Source organism: Lepidochelys olivacea (assembly GCF_965140295.1).
Source record: "Lepidochelys olivacea isolate rLepOli2 genome assembly, chromosome: 11".
Taxonomy (NCBI): domain Eukaryota; kingdom Metazoa; phylum Chordata; order Testudines; family Cheloniidae; genus Lepidochelys; species Lepidochelys olivacea.
This window is the reverse complement of record NC_140421.1, coordinates 73,575,693-73,588,849: the sequence shown is the minus strand read 5'-3', so window position 1 is coordinate 73,588,849 and position 13,157 is coordinate 73,575,693. Positions and strand designations below refer to the sequence as shown.

The 13,157-nt window shown below is 40.6% G+C and overlaps 1 protein-coding gene across 2 annotated transcripts in view; it reads right to left on the bottom strand.

Annotated features, from left to right (window-relative positions):
• NDUFA10 (NADH:ubiquinone oxidoreductase subunit A10) overlaps nt 1-13,157 on the bottom strand; it is an 85,309-nt gene that overhangs the window by 23,744 nt on the left and 48,408 nt on the right. The gene's annotated exons all lie outside the window — the stretch shown is intronic.

Sequence of the window (13,157 nt, the reverse complement as noted above, 5' to 3'; positions counted from 1 at the left end):
CTCAGCTGGTGGGATCTGAGGCTAGAGTAGAGGAAATATGCTCAATGCATAGAGGGTGTGCTACCATTCTTCACAGCAAAACTCTGTTTTACCGCTGTGTGAAGCTACAGTGTTCCTTAGGTTAGCTCAGATTACATTAGGCAATCGTTCTCTAGTCTCTCAACAAGATGTCATGGCAGGGGGTCATGGGAAAGAAAACAACAAGAGGGGAAACTAGAAAGACAAGTGCCAATGACAGCAGTATGTTTCCGCGCTCTCTACAAGTGCCCAATTGTGATTGCTTGTACCCAGTATTCACAACCTACACACCATTGTAATAATCTTTGTGAAAAATATGCCTAGTGAGGTATCATTTGAAAACTAATCACTCACTGGTCAATAACAATGATGAAATGTGTGTAGCAACATTATATATAAAGTTATGAATTCTCCTTGAATGATGTTGGTAGCACATATTCAAACCCATGTAGCCCCAGTTAGGCAGGACTGGTCAAGCAGATCTTACAGAAATATGTGTTTACCTCAATTTACATGCAAGTTGTAAACAGGGTCCTCAGATAGTGAGAGGGAGAAGACAGGAGATAAGGAAAATCTGCATTTCAGCAGAGGTGAGAAGAAATTGTGTGCAACCTCTTTCACCACCGGACACCATGTTGCCTTCTTTACTGTCTGAATGAACTTTAATAGGGTAATCCTCAGTACAATGTATTTCAAAGGATGACTGAACTATGAAAGTGATGGGCAAAATGCCCCAAGTTCTCTCTCCCTATCCATCTCTCTCTTTTCACCTCAGATGACAAAAGAAACAGGTGTTGGACTTTGGAAGTAGATGCCAACCTGAGAATTTGATCAACAATGTTAGTGGGAATGGACTTCAACTTGACCCAAATCTAGTTAGTTAAGTTTAGAAAGCATTTTATCTTTATTTCTCTTGTAACCATTGCTCACTTAAATGCCTTATAGTGGTACTCACAAACTCTTTATAGTTAAATAAACTTGTTTTATTCTTTAATTAAAACGAATCCAGTGTTGTCTTTAAACAAAATTGTGTAAGTAACTCCATTTAGAGTAGCAAACTGTTGTATATGGATCTACTCAGAGGGCAATGGGACCATCTGGACTGTCCAGGAGAGGGCTGGACAATGCAGAACACATATTTTGGGGGGAAAACCCAGGGCTGGCAGTGTGTTGGGGTCACCCTGCAGGCAGTAACCAAGGCTGCTAGAAGCCAGAGTGCGGCTGGTGAGTTGCTGACAGGCTGCAGGGGGCAGAACTGCTGGACCGGGACTGTGGCTCTACAGACACTCAGGGTGTTACCAGCATGCTGTCCGCGAGTGGCCCAAGTGAGACCTACAGCAGCAAAGCATTGTGAGGCACCCAAGTTGCAGGGCAGGTGGTGATACAGCCCCTCAATCGTCAGGATTGCACCCCGGAATATCATACTAATGAGCTCCTAACAAGCCCTCTTTTTCATCTGAGGAGGAGGATAGGACTGGGGAAAGATGAGGTGCTAGCTGGACAAGACACTCAGGAGAAGACAGAAGCAAGAGAAGTTATTGACTTGTGTAGAAGTGGTCCGGCTTTTGGAACTTAGTATCACAAAAAAATTGCTATGCCCAGAAACAGTGCATCCTGGGGATATAGATAACACTGAGTAACATAACCCTGCATTTCCATACTTTTCAATATCTGCTCCAAGTGTTTCAAAAGTTTTGAAGTTGAAACAGTTTTAAAATATATATTGCATTAATTTCATATAAAGAAAATTCACATTGTACAGTACTCCCTTGCTTTATTCCTATATCAAATTCATCACTTTGTGACATTTCATCATAAGATTTATATAAAAAATATTGCCAAGTAGACCCAAACAGAACAAAAATATTAGATTCATGCTTGTCTCCCCAAAATTCCTATCCCAAATGTTTTATTTGCCTGTAACATTGAGGGTTAATGTAACAAACAGTAACAGAATTTCAGCTGGAAACATGATTTTGAAGTCAACAGTGTCCCTTTACCAGAATGGAAACATTTAGAGATACCTTGCTGTGCTATTAGGATTTTGCTGCAGTTCAGCTCTGATCAGTACAGATATAAGCAGCAATCCACCATAAAAGGGATACTCTGTGGCAACACTAAGCACATTCAAAAATCTAACATTTTTTGAAGAGCTTAAGAAACTGCTAGAAACGCACAACTATTTAGATGAAGAAATTATATACAGAGGAACAGTGCCATCTATATAAAGTCTGAGGACATCACACCAATCATGACGTTGCAATTGACAATGAATTCAAAAACAGAGGTACACAAACACAGCTGTGCTTTTGGTTTTCAGGGACTGTCATTTCTCTAGAAACATTTACACAAGAATGCAAAGGAGTAATATGGTGCAGAAAACGGTTACTCAATTACAATTACTACTGTTAATCATTTGTATTACAGTAGTGCTCCAAGAGTTCAAATCAGGACCTCGCTGTGCTCAGTGCTGTCTAGAACATAGAAGAACACAGTCCCTGCCCCATGAGTAGTTAGCTAGCTAATTCACAACTGAATACAAACCCAAATGGTTTGTGTGTTAAGATATAAATCTACGTGCCACTCTATTACAGATAGGTAACATAAAAACAACACTGAACTAACAACCTGAATATCATTCCAAGGTCAGAAAATGAATAAAAATAAATGCTCATTTGGCATCATTTGGCAAAGTTAGGATGAAATAATGTCAAAGAAATTCTCCTACAACTGAAAAAACATTGTTCATACTACTTATCACAAAACTGTGATTTTTCCTTAATCAGAGATAACTTTTTCCCTTCCAATTTAGTATAGTGGGGCAGGAGAGGACTGGTATTGTTTTTTGGGATTTTTTTTAAGAACAGGTTTGGGGGTTTATAACCCTATCTCCAAGATGGTGTTTACCAGGAAAACCAGAGGAGTTCTGGGTGTAACAAGGAAGCCAGGTTTCCAAAGCCAGCACCATCCACAAGTTACAGGACAGGAAGATGGGCCCTCTAGCCAAGACAAATATGGGTCTTTTAGGAGCCACGCTGCCAATGACTCTCCCATACCTTCATCTCCCACCCCAAGAGAAGCAGGAACTGAAGGCAGAGTAAGTTTTGCTTGAAAGAATATTATAAAAATCACATCAATTCCCATTGTGAATTCCACTGGCTCAGCAAAGAGCATTTCTGTCCTTGCCACATGTTAAATCTGGTCCATATAGGTTCTGTAGAACAGGGACAAGCTGGAACACCCAGTGCCATTCAAGTGGAATTAACTTAGCCTCCTCCCATGCAGAAGGGATCTCTCCAAGTAGTGACTCTTTTCACATCTACGCACAGCCCCTTTTAAGGAAAGTCTGTCAGCACTATAGAGTGTAAACGCTCTATGGCAGGGACCGTCTCTTTGGTCTGTATTTATACAGAACTTACCACAATTAGGTCTCGGAGACCCATGATTAGGTCTCTGAGGCATTATGGTAATACATAAAATAAAATAATGAGTTATAATCTGCATTTTCATTGTGCAGCCAGCACTTCCATCCATTCATACAGCAATTTCCTCTTAAACTAGCTGTTTACAAGATATCAAACTATGGCTCCTGACTTCAATAGGACTTTACACATGGTTAGCATTAGGCATGGTGCTTAAGCATCTTTCTGCCTTGGGCCCTAAAGGCACTGGCTTTATATCATCCTCCAATTTATCAATAGCCGTGTCTCATTCTAACAGCAGCACTGACCCTCTGCCAAACCATAGCAGATATCCTGGGCTTGGCAGATTAGCTTCCCAAGGGAAGCAACACTCCGTCTGGGAATATTCCAACAGTAACTTATTTACACACACACACACAAGTCCTGGAACAGAAGATACTCCTTTGTCTCCTCCGAACTGGGTTATCGTATGCTCCACAAGCTACTAGGAATTAACTCCAGTCAGAAGCTGAAGCTAGAGTGGAATCCAGCAGCCCACATGTTAAGTGACAGGTTTCAGAGTAGCAGCCGTTTTAGTCTGTATTCGCAAAAAGAAAAGGAGTACTTGTGGCACCTTAGAGACTAACCAATTTATTTGAGCATAAGCTTTCGTGAGCTGAATGCATGAAATGAGCTGTAGCTCACAAAAGCTTATGCTCAAATAAATTGGTTAGTCTCTAAGGTGCCACTAGTACTCCTTTTCTTTTCATGTTAAGTGAGTATGTCAACAGTACTCATGAGGTGCACTTCAGGCCCATTGGTTTTTGGAGTTTAAAGGTGTTAATGCTGCCTTAAATGGCCTGGGATCTGCCACTTGAGAGAGAACCTCTCTCTATTTCAGATAGCAATCACACTGGGGCTTCTCTTTGGGTGTGATCCAAAGCCTGTTGAAGTCAATGGGAGTCTTGAAACATAGGGATGGGAGATACTGGTAAAGCATTCTCTGAGAGGGCCCTTGGACTTCTGACCCCCTCTTCCCCCCCCACATTGAAATAGTCATGATCTTTTACCTTCAGGCTATGATGCAGAGGCCCTTCCCCCGCCTCCCCTCACAAGTGTTTTGGGAAGGAAAAGAGGACAGGGAGGTAAGAGATTTTATTACACAAGGTTTGTTATATGTGGGAGGGAGTCTGCCCTTTTGTTTAACTTATTTATTATTTGCATATTATTTGTTGGGAATCATTAAGAAAGGGATAGATAATAAAACAGAAAATATCATAGTGCTTTTATATAAATACATGATACGCTGACATCTTGAATACTGCATGCAGATGTGGTGACCCCATCTCAAAAAAGATATATTGGAATTGGAAAAGGTTCAGAAAAGGGCAACAAAAATTATTAGGGGTATGGAACGGCTGCCATATGAGGAGAGATTAATAAGACTGGGACTTTTCCAGCTTGGAAAAGACACGACTAAGGGGGGATATGATAGAGGTCTATCAAATCATGACTGGTGTGGAGAAAGTAAATAAAGAAGTGTTATTTCTTCCTTCTCATAACACAATTAGGGGGAACCAAATAAAATGAATAGGCAGCAGGTTTAAAACAAATAAAAGGAAGTATCTTTTCACACAACATAGTCTTGGCCTTCACAACATCCTCTGGCAAGGATTTCCACAGGTTGACTATAACAGAGTTAAAAAAAGAACTAGATAAATTAATGAAGGATAGGTCCATCAATGGCTATTAGCCAGGATGGGCAGGGATGGTGTCCCTAGCCTCTGTTTGCCAGAAGGTGGGAATGGGCAACAGGGGATGGATCACTTGATGATTACCTATTCTGTTCATTCCTTCTGGGGCACCTGCCATTGGCCACTATCAGAAGACAGGATACTGGGCTAAAAAGACCTTTGATCTGACCCAGTATGGCCATTCTTATGCATAACAGCCCTGTTGTGCTGGCCTTTGCACAAACTCAGTTAAAGACAGTCCCTGTCCCAAAGAGCTTACAAGTCAGACAAAGGTGAGAGGGGAAATAGAAGCACAGAGGTGGGAAGTGACTTGCTCAAGGGGTCCCTGCAGGCCACCACCAAAGCTGGGAATAGAACCCAGGTCTAGTTTTCCAGACCTGTGCCTTAGCCACCAGATCTGTATTTTAGTTAATGGCAGGAAACCTAGAACAGGCTTCTTTCACATTAAATCAAACTTAAGGGGCTAGTGTTACTCTACACAAACTGGAAGGAATTTGTTGTGAATGATCATGATGTAAAATTATAAAATGCATCATGCTGTATTTGAGAATTAACTTTATGGACAGGACTCTATGATAGGGGAAGCAAAAGTGGATGGGAACCTGGGAGGCAGTGACCATTAGATGGTCGAGTTCAGGATCCTGACACAAGGAAGAAAGGAGAGCAGCAGAATACGGACTCTGGACTTCAGAAAAGCAGACTTTGACAACCTCAGGGAACTGATAGGCAGGGTCCCCTGGGAGAATAATATGAGGGGGAAAGGAGTCCAGGAGAGCTGGCTGTATTTTAAAGAAGCCTTATGGAGGTTACAGGGACAAACCATCCCGATGTGCAGAAAGAATAGTAAATACGGCAGGCGACCAGCATGGCTTATCAGTGAAGTCCCTGCTAATCTCAAACCCAAAAAAGAAGCTTACAAGAAGTGGAAGATTGGACAAATGACCAGGGAAGAGTATAAAAATATTGCTCGGGCATGCAGGAGTGAAATCAGGAATGCCAAATCACATCTGGAGTTGCAGATAGCAAGAGATGTTAAGAGTAACAGGAAAGGTTTCTTCAGGTATGTTAGCAACAAGAAGAAAGTCAAGGAAAGTGTGGGCCTTTTACTGAATGAGGGAGGCAACCTAGTGGCAGAGGATGTGGAAAAAGCTAATGTACTCAATGCTTTTTTTGCCTCTGTCTTCACGCACAAGGTCAGCTCCCAGACTACTGCACTGGGCAGCACTGCATGGGGAGGAGGTGACAAGCCCTCTCTGGAGAAAGAAGTGGTTCGGGACTATTTAGAAAAGTTGGATGAGCACAAGTCCATGGGGCCGGATGCGCTGCATCTGAGGGTGCTAAAGGAGTTGGCGGATGTGATTGCAGAGCCATTGGCCATTATCTTTGAAAACTCATGGCAATCGGGGGAGGTCCCGGACGACTGGAAAAGGCTAATGTAGTGTCCATCTTTAAAAAAGGGAAGGAGGAGGATCCTGGGAACTACAGGCCAGTCAGCTTCACCTCAGTCCCTGGAAAAATAATGGAGCAGGTCCTCAAGGAATCAATTCTGAAGCACTTAGAGGAGAGGAAAGTGATCAAGAACAGTCAGCATGGATTCCTGAAGGGCAAGTCAAGCCTGACTAATCTAATTGCCTTCTATGACGAGATAACTGGCTCTGTGGATGAGGGGAAAGCAGTGGACGTGCTGTTCCTTGACTTTAGCAAAGCTTTTGACACGGTCTCCCACAGTATTCTTGACATGACTTATGAGGAGAGGCTGAGGGAACTGGGATTGTTTTGTCTGGGGAAGAGAAGAATGAGGGAGGGATTTGATAGCTGCTTTCAACTACCTGAAAGGGGGTTCCAAAGAGGATGGCTCTAGACTGTTCTCAGTGGTAGCAGATGACAGAACAAGGAGTAATGGTCTCAAGTTGCAGTGGGGGAGGTTTAGGTTGGATATTAGGAAAAACTTTTTTACTAGGAGGGTGGTGAAGCACTGGAATGCGTTACCTAGGGAGGTGGTAGAATCTCCTTCCTTAGAAGTTTTTAAGGTCAGGCTTGACAAAGCCCTGGCTGGGATGATTTAGTTGGGGATTGGTCCTGCTTTGAGAAGGGGGTTGGACTAGATGGCCTCCTGAGGTCCCTTCCAACCCTGATATTCTATGATTCTATGGTGTTGTCTGCAACAGAAGGGAACTGGACTTGGTGATCCAAGATGTCCCTTAGAGTCCTATAACCTATGTAACTCCACCAAAGAATGAGGCTTTAAGTTAATAGCTTATCCCTTTTAATGTCCACATGGGGGCAGCATGTGCACAAACATGGACAGCAGCTCACACACGAGAAATATATAAGTAGATTCTTCCATAACAAATAAAAGCGTTTAACACTTGATAAGTCACACATAAATAGGGCTTGTGCGCCCAGGGCAGGCTCCTTGAGTTCTGCTGAGGAAAGCTCTCCATAGTTTTTTAACTCTGGGCATTCAGGAAAGGAGCTTGCTGTAGATTACAGGATGTAAAGGATTTATTTATATCATTGGTGGCTAGAGCTATATAAACAGCTGTATTATTAATTGGTTTATTATATATTATATTTTAAATATTGATCATACTTTAGTTATTGCCAATTTTAAATGCTTAGAGTATGCATGGTCACATGGGGATGAGGGGAGGGGGTGGCTGAGTGGTGGGTGCAGGGACACCTGGGGACAGGGGCAGATGTGCTTGACTGAATGAGAGAGGCTAGAGGTCAGCCAGGGTCAGCTCCCTAACAATCCCTCCCTGCCACCAAAAAAACCTGTTCTATAGTTCTCCCATCCACAGACAACAACCCTCCAAGTTCACACCCAGGCTCCTGCCCAGCAATTACTTCCTTCTCCGTCGGGTCCTCCATTGGGGGTAATGGACTCCCCCAAGCCTTTGCACTGCTTCTGAGGGGTGCAGGAAATATGTTTCTGTATTGTAGTTTAAATGAATTATTACTCAGAGATCTGTATTAATATGCCTAGTAAGGAATCTATTTGTCAAAAAGTATTTCCTGAATCTTTTTTGTTGTCTGTATTGTTCCAGACATACTTGCTGACAGGTATTTTGAAGTAAATTACCAAAATAATTGAAACTGGTGTGATTATATTGTTATTTTGACAAAATGCAGAATTTTAAAATATTGTGTGCAGAATTTTTAATTTTTTTGGCACAGAATTTCCACAGAAATAAACCACATTGCTCAGCGGTGTGAAAAATTCACCCCCTGAAAGACATACTTAAGCCAACCATAGCTCTACCATAGACTAGAAGAAATCTTCCTAGCTACTGCCTCTTGGAGAAGTGGATTTACTACAGCAATAGAAGAACCTGTTCGTCACTGTAGTGTCTTTTACAATACTACAGTGGCACAGCTGTAGCTGTGCCACTGTAGCATTTCTAGTGTAGACATAGCCACAGTTTCAAACAGTCCATCAGCCTAGATTCTACCACAAACAGTCTTTATGTGGGTGACTTAAAGGGAAAGCAGTTTAAAAAGACAAAGGGGACGCTCCCAGGAAAGTGTCAGCTTGATCATTCATAAATTAGCACATTACCTTTGACTTTTTACTTAGGCCTGGTCTACGCTAGGAATCTATTTTAGTATAGCTAGGTCTCTCAGGAGTGTGGATTTTTCACATCGCTAAGAGATGTAGCTATACTGACCAAATCCCCTGCATAGACAGCACTAGGTCAATGGAAGAATTCTTCCATTGACTGAGCTACCGCCTCTCCGGGAGCTAGATTACCTCATTACGACAGCAGAACCTCTCTCGTCAGCATCAGCGCTGCAGCTGTGCCACTGTAGCACGGTAAGAGTAGACAATCTTGAGAGGCAACATGTTGTACAAACACTGAACGCTCTTGTAAATGGAATTTAAAAACACAAAACTGTCTTCATGAAGGTAGACAGTTTGATTTTTAGTAAGCCACAAACGACAGTAAAACCCATATACAGAATATTTCTCTTAGTAACTGGTTGTGATATCATAAGTGTACAGCCAAAGTTGTTTGCCATGAATAATTAAGAACAAATCAAGTATCTTGAATGAAAGCACTGACGTATAAAAGGAAACTCATTCTTTCCTACCTTCAATAAAGAACTATTTAGCAATGTAATTTGCTGCCTTTCGTTGTGAAGTATGGCTTACTCATGGTGGTCCTCACAATAAAACTTAAACATTACCCGTTTCATTTGAATGCTTACCTTTAATTTCCTCCTACACTTTGTGCAATAACAATTACCCTTTGTTATCACTTTTAGTATGAAGGAATAGATTTAGTGCTTTCCATTAACAAAAACTAACATTATGGTATTTTTTGTCTTTCAAAACAAAACAAAACTTGCTTTTGAAAGCTGCCCTGGGTGCAAGTGGCCAGCTGACTTTGTCTTGAAATACTGAGTGAAAATCCTTATTAGAAGTATAAAGCCTACTCAAATCATTTTTAGTTTTTAGATTTGGTCTTTTACTCTTCTACAGTAGGTTTATAAGCAATGAAGTTTGAACATTTTTCCCTTTAAAATGATTGTCTCTTTCAATTTACATGCAGATGACACTGAAGCAGCAATTTTTAGTGATGAAACAGCAAATTTTTGTTTGTTTTTAAAAGGATAATCTAAACATTGAGAACAAAGGACTTTCATCATATAACTACGTGAAAAGGCAAAAAGTCATCCTCATAATGAAATAGTATTCTCCAACATTGGTATGCATTTGAACTAAGAGCACAAGATTAAGGGCAGACAATCTACAACGCTTAAAGGATATAATCCCTTGAGAGGGTATTATTGATCACTGACCATTTTAAATCAATATTTAGAAAAATTGCAAAGATCTGCTCTACAGATTATTTTAGGGCAGTTCTCTGGCCTGTGTTATATAGGAAGTCAGACTGGATGATCACAATGGTCCCGCCTGATCTTGGAAACTATCACACTATGAATAAGAGGATGAAATTCAGAAAGGAAAAATATCAAGAAAAATTTGCCCATGGATCTACTTGCCTATGGAATAGTCTCCCAAGGGAACTGGACCAATTCACCATTTAAATCTAGTCTTGCAGAAAACACTAGTAAATTTACCCAATGGCAATCCTGCACATGAAAGGAGAGGGACTAGCTGATCTGTTAGAGTGTTTCCAGCTCTAGAGTTGGTTCACAGATAGCAAAATCAGTGCAAATGGCCGATGTAATTTCAGAAATAAACTGAGGTATTAAACGAAATTTGTGTCCACGCTTAACTGAATTAGGGGCAAGATCCCTGGCGTGGGTTGTGTTTGCCAGCATGTGCATTCAGAGAGTCACAACACTGCAGCCCCTGCTCTTTATCATGCAAGTGTTCCAATGCTGTTCTCTTCCCTCAACTCTCTTGCACCTATAGATATGATCCCACCACGCTTGGAGTAAGTAGTGCTGCATCTCCCTTTCCGACAACTGACAGCGCTTGGAACCGGCCCTCCACACTCAGGCAGAACTCCCACCGAAGTCAGTGAGAGCACTGCCAGAGTAGCAAGGGCACCAAGAGGATCACAGTTCGTCAGCAAAGCAGCCAATCCCCTGCTCCTATCTCAGCACGTGCGCACTGGATCTCTCTGTGAACAAATGGACCGTCCAGGCAGTTAATTGTATGTCAGGTACTCTTTGCACTAGTATCAATACCTACCGCACTACTGAAGAGCTTAATGTAGATATTCACTGACAATCTAGCCTAAGAAAGAAAGATCACATTGACAGATTATTTCAGTAAGGTCTTCTCTCTTCTGATTCTATCTCTATTGATCCAATTAAACAGAAACCTTTTTAAAAATGTCCTGAAACAGCAATCTTCTAAAATCTTTGAATAATTGAGCGTGAAAGACACAAAACTGGCAATACTCTAAAACCTAGATTAGGATTAATTAAGGCTCTTTATCTAGGATTATTTATTGGAAAACCAGTATTGATGGATGGATGACAGGAACACAGTCACTCAAAGTTGGCATAAATTGCATTTCTTCCCCTACATTCCCTTTAGCCTCCTTGTTGGTTGCTCTCCCTGAACAGCAGAGATCTGAAAACAGAAATGGAAGTGCAGCACGCAAGGGCCTCCTCCCCCCAAATCTTTAAGATTGGCTGCATTATAATTTAACAGCAACACATCTCAGCAAGTTTTAGTTTGTCATCACCTCCCCACAAAGGGGACAGTGAAAGACACAGGGTAGCTAACTGCACATTGCAGGGCTTTGGAGCGAAGCCCAGAGCTGGAGCACAGCAGTGGAGCTGCAGGTTTTTGCCAGGAGCTGGAGTGGAGCTGGAGCACAGAAAATCTTGACTGCTCCACTGCTCCAGCTTTGTTTTTTTTTCCATTTTCAATCCAAAATGAATGATATTTAGCAAGAAAGTCCTAAAGGTGCCAAAAAGTTTCAGATTGCATAACAATTGATATTAACATCTACTTTACCACTTTACATAATATGTCACAGTTCTTCTCACTTCGTCCATCAAGATTTAATGTACAGATACAAAATTACGAAGTTTTTGGAGATATGTTTTATTAAAGAATCAGATAATTATCAGACATCAGGCAACACTGCAGACTGCTCCCACCCTTGTGCCAAGGTTAGACGAGTACGTACTCGCATAGATTAGTTAGATAGTTAAATTAGTATGTGCTGATACTTCTTTTGTAAGGGTTCATCAACGAGACGCGCTGAGTGCTGCAATTACGGAAAAGCGTGAAGCAAGACGCAACATTTAATATATCACAAACAGGTATATTGCAAAAAAAATAATGTTTTTGTTTATTGATGTATTAAGATATCGCAAAAGATATCAACCACTTAAGCTCATTTCTCACTCAAGCTCCAGTTACTGATACATTTGTTCATTTGTACATGCTCCCGTATCACTCTGATGGACTTATTTTATATGTCGTCTGTTCAACAGTCTTTTGGTAGCTTTGTTTGTAATTTTAAATTTACTGAAAAAGTCGTGTGCAGCAGGCATATAAATACACAGTAAACATTTTTGCATAAATTAGGAGTGATTTCTGTGATATATCCAGAGTGATTGGAAAATGTCCAACACAACTTTGGGGGTGAATTCTTAGGTCATCTTAAGAAAAAACGTTTGTGTCCTAAAATTCTTCCTAAGGGAGCTACAGTCCCTTCAAGGAGGTGATGAAAAGTTAATTTCTAATTAATATCTCAAAAACGTTTTAAGATAAAGTAATGAAAGTATGTCCGTGTCTTAGCATTAGTATGTGTTACCGTATTACATTATCCAAAATTATTTAAACCATAGGCATCCCGAACTGGTGGTTGGTCATTTTTATTTCATATTTCAAGAAAGGCTTGTCGTCGACTGATTATGTTCCATAATAAGTTGTTAATTTTTGGTTATTTATTATTATGTTTAAAATTTATGGTTCTAAAGTTGAAAAATAAGTAATAAGTATCATCATTATCATTCTAAGCAGCTAAGCAGATTAAAATTTTTGAACAGTTTTCTCGGAAACGGTTAATTATACAAAATGAATTAAGATGCATGTTTGAGCATTAAATCATATTCCAGAGTCGCATCTGTTAAATAGTCAAAGAGTTGAAAAATATTAAATAAAATTGGCCCAGTCCCCCCAGTTCACGACGCCTGCAGTTTAAATAATTTTATTTGAATGATGTTGTACGATAGAACGTTGGAAATAAAGTTTAACAGGAAAGCAGATTCAAACTGCAAGCACAGTCCTTTTAGTAAAGAGAGGAAATTTTTGGAAATATGTTTTTGCTTCATCAGGCTGGAAACATTATACAAGATAGAGCAATTAACACATTCTATCTTGTATAATCTATTCAGGCTGATGAAGCAAAAACGTATTTCCAAAAATTTGCACTCTTTACTAAAAGGACTCTGCTTGCAATTTGAATCCGCTTTCCCGTTAAAAGTTTATTTTTAACCTTGTAACGTGTAGCCTCGTTACTTCCCAACAATGTTGTAGAACAGC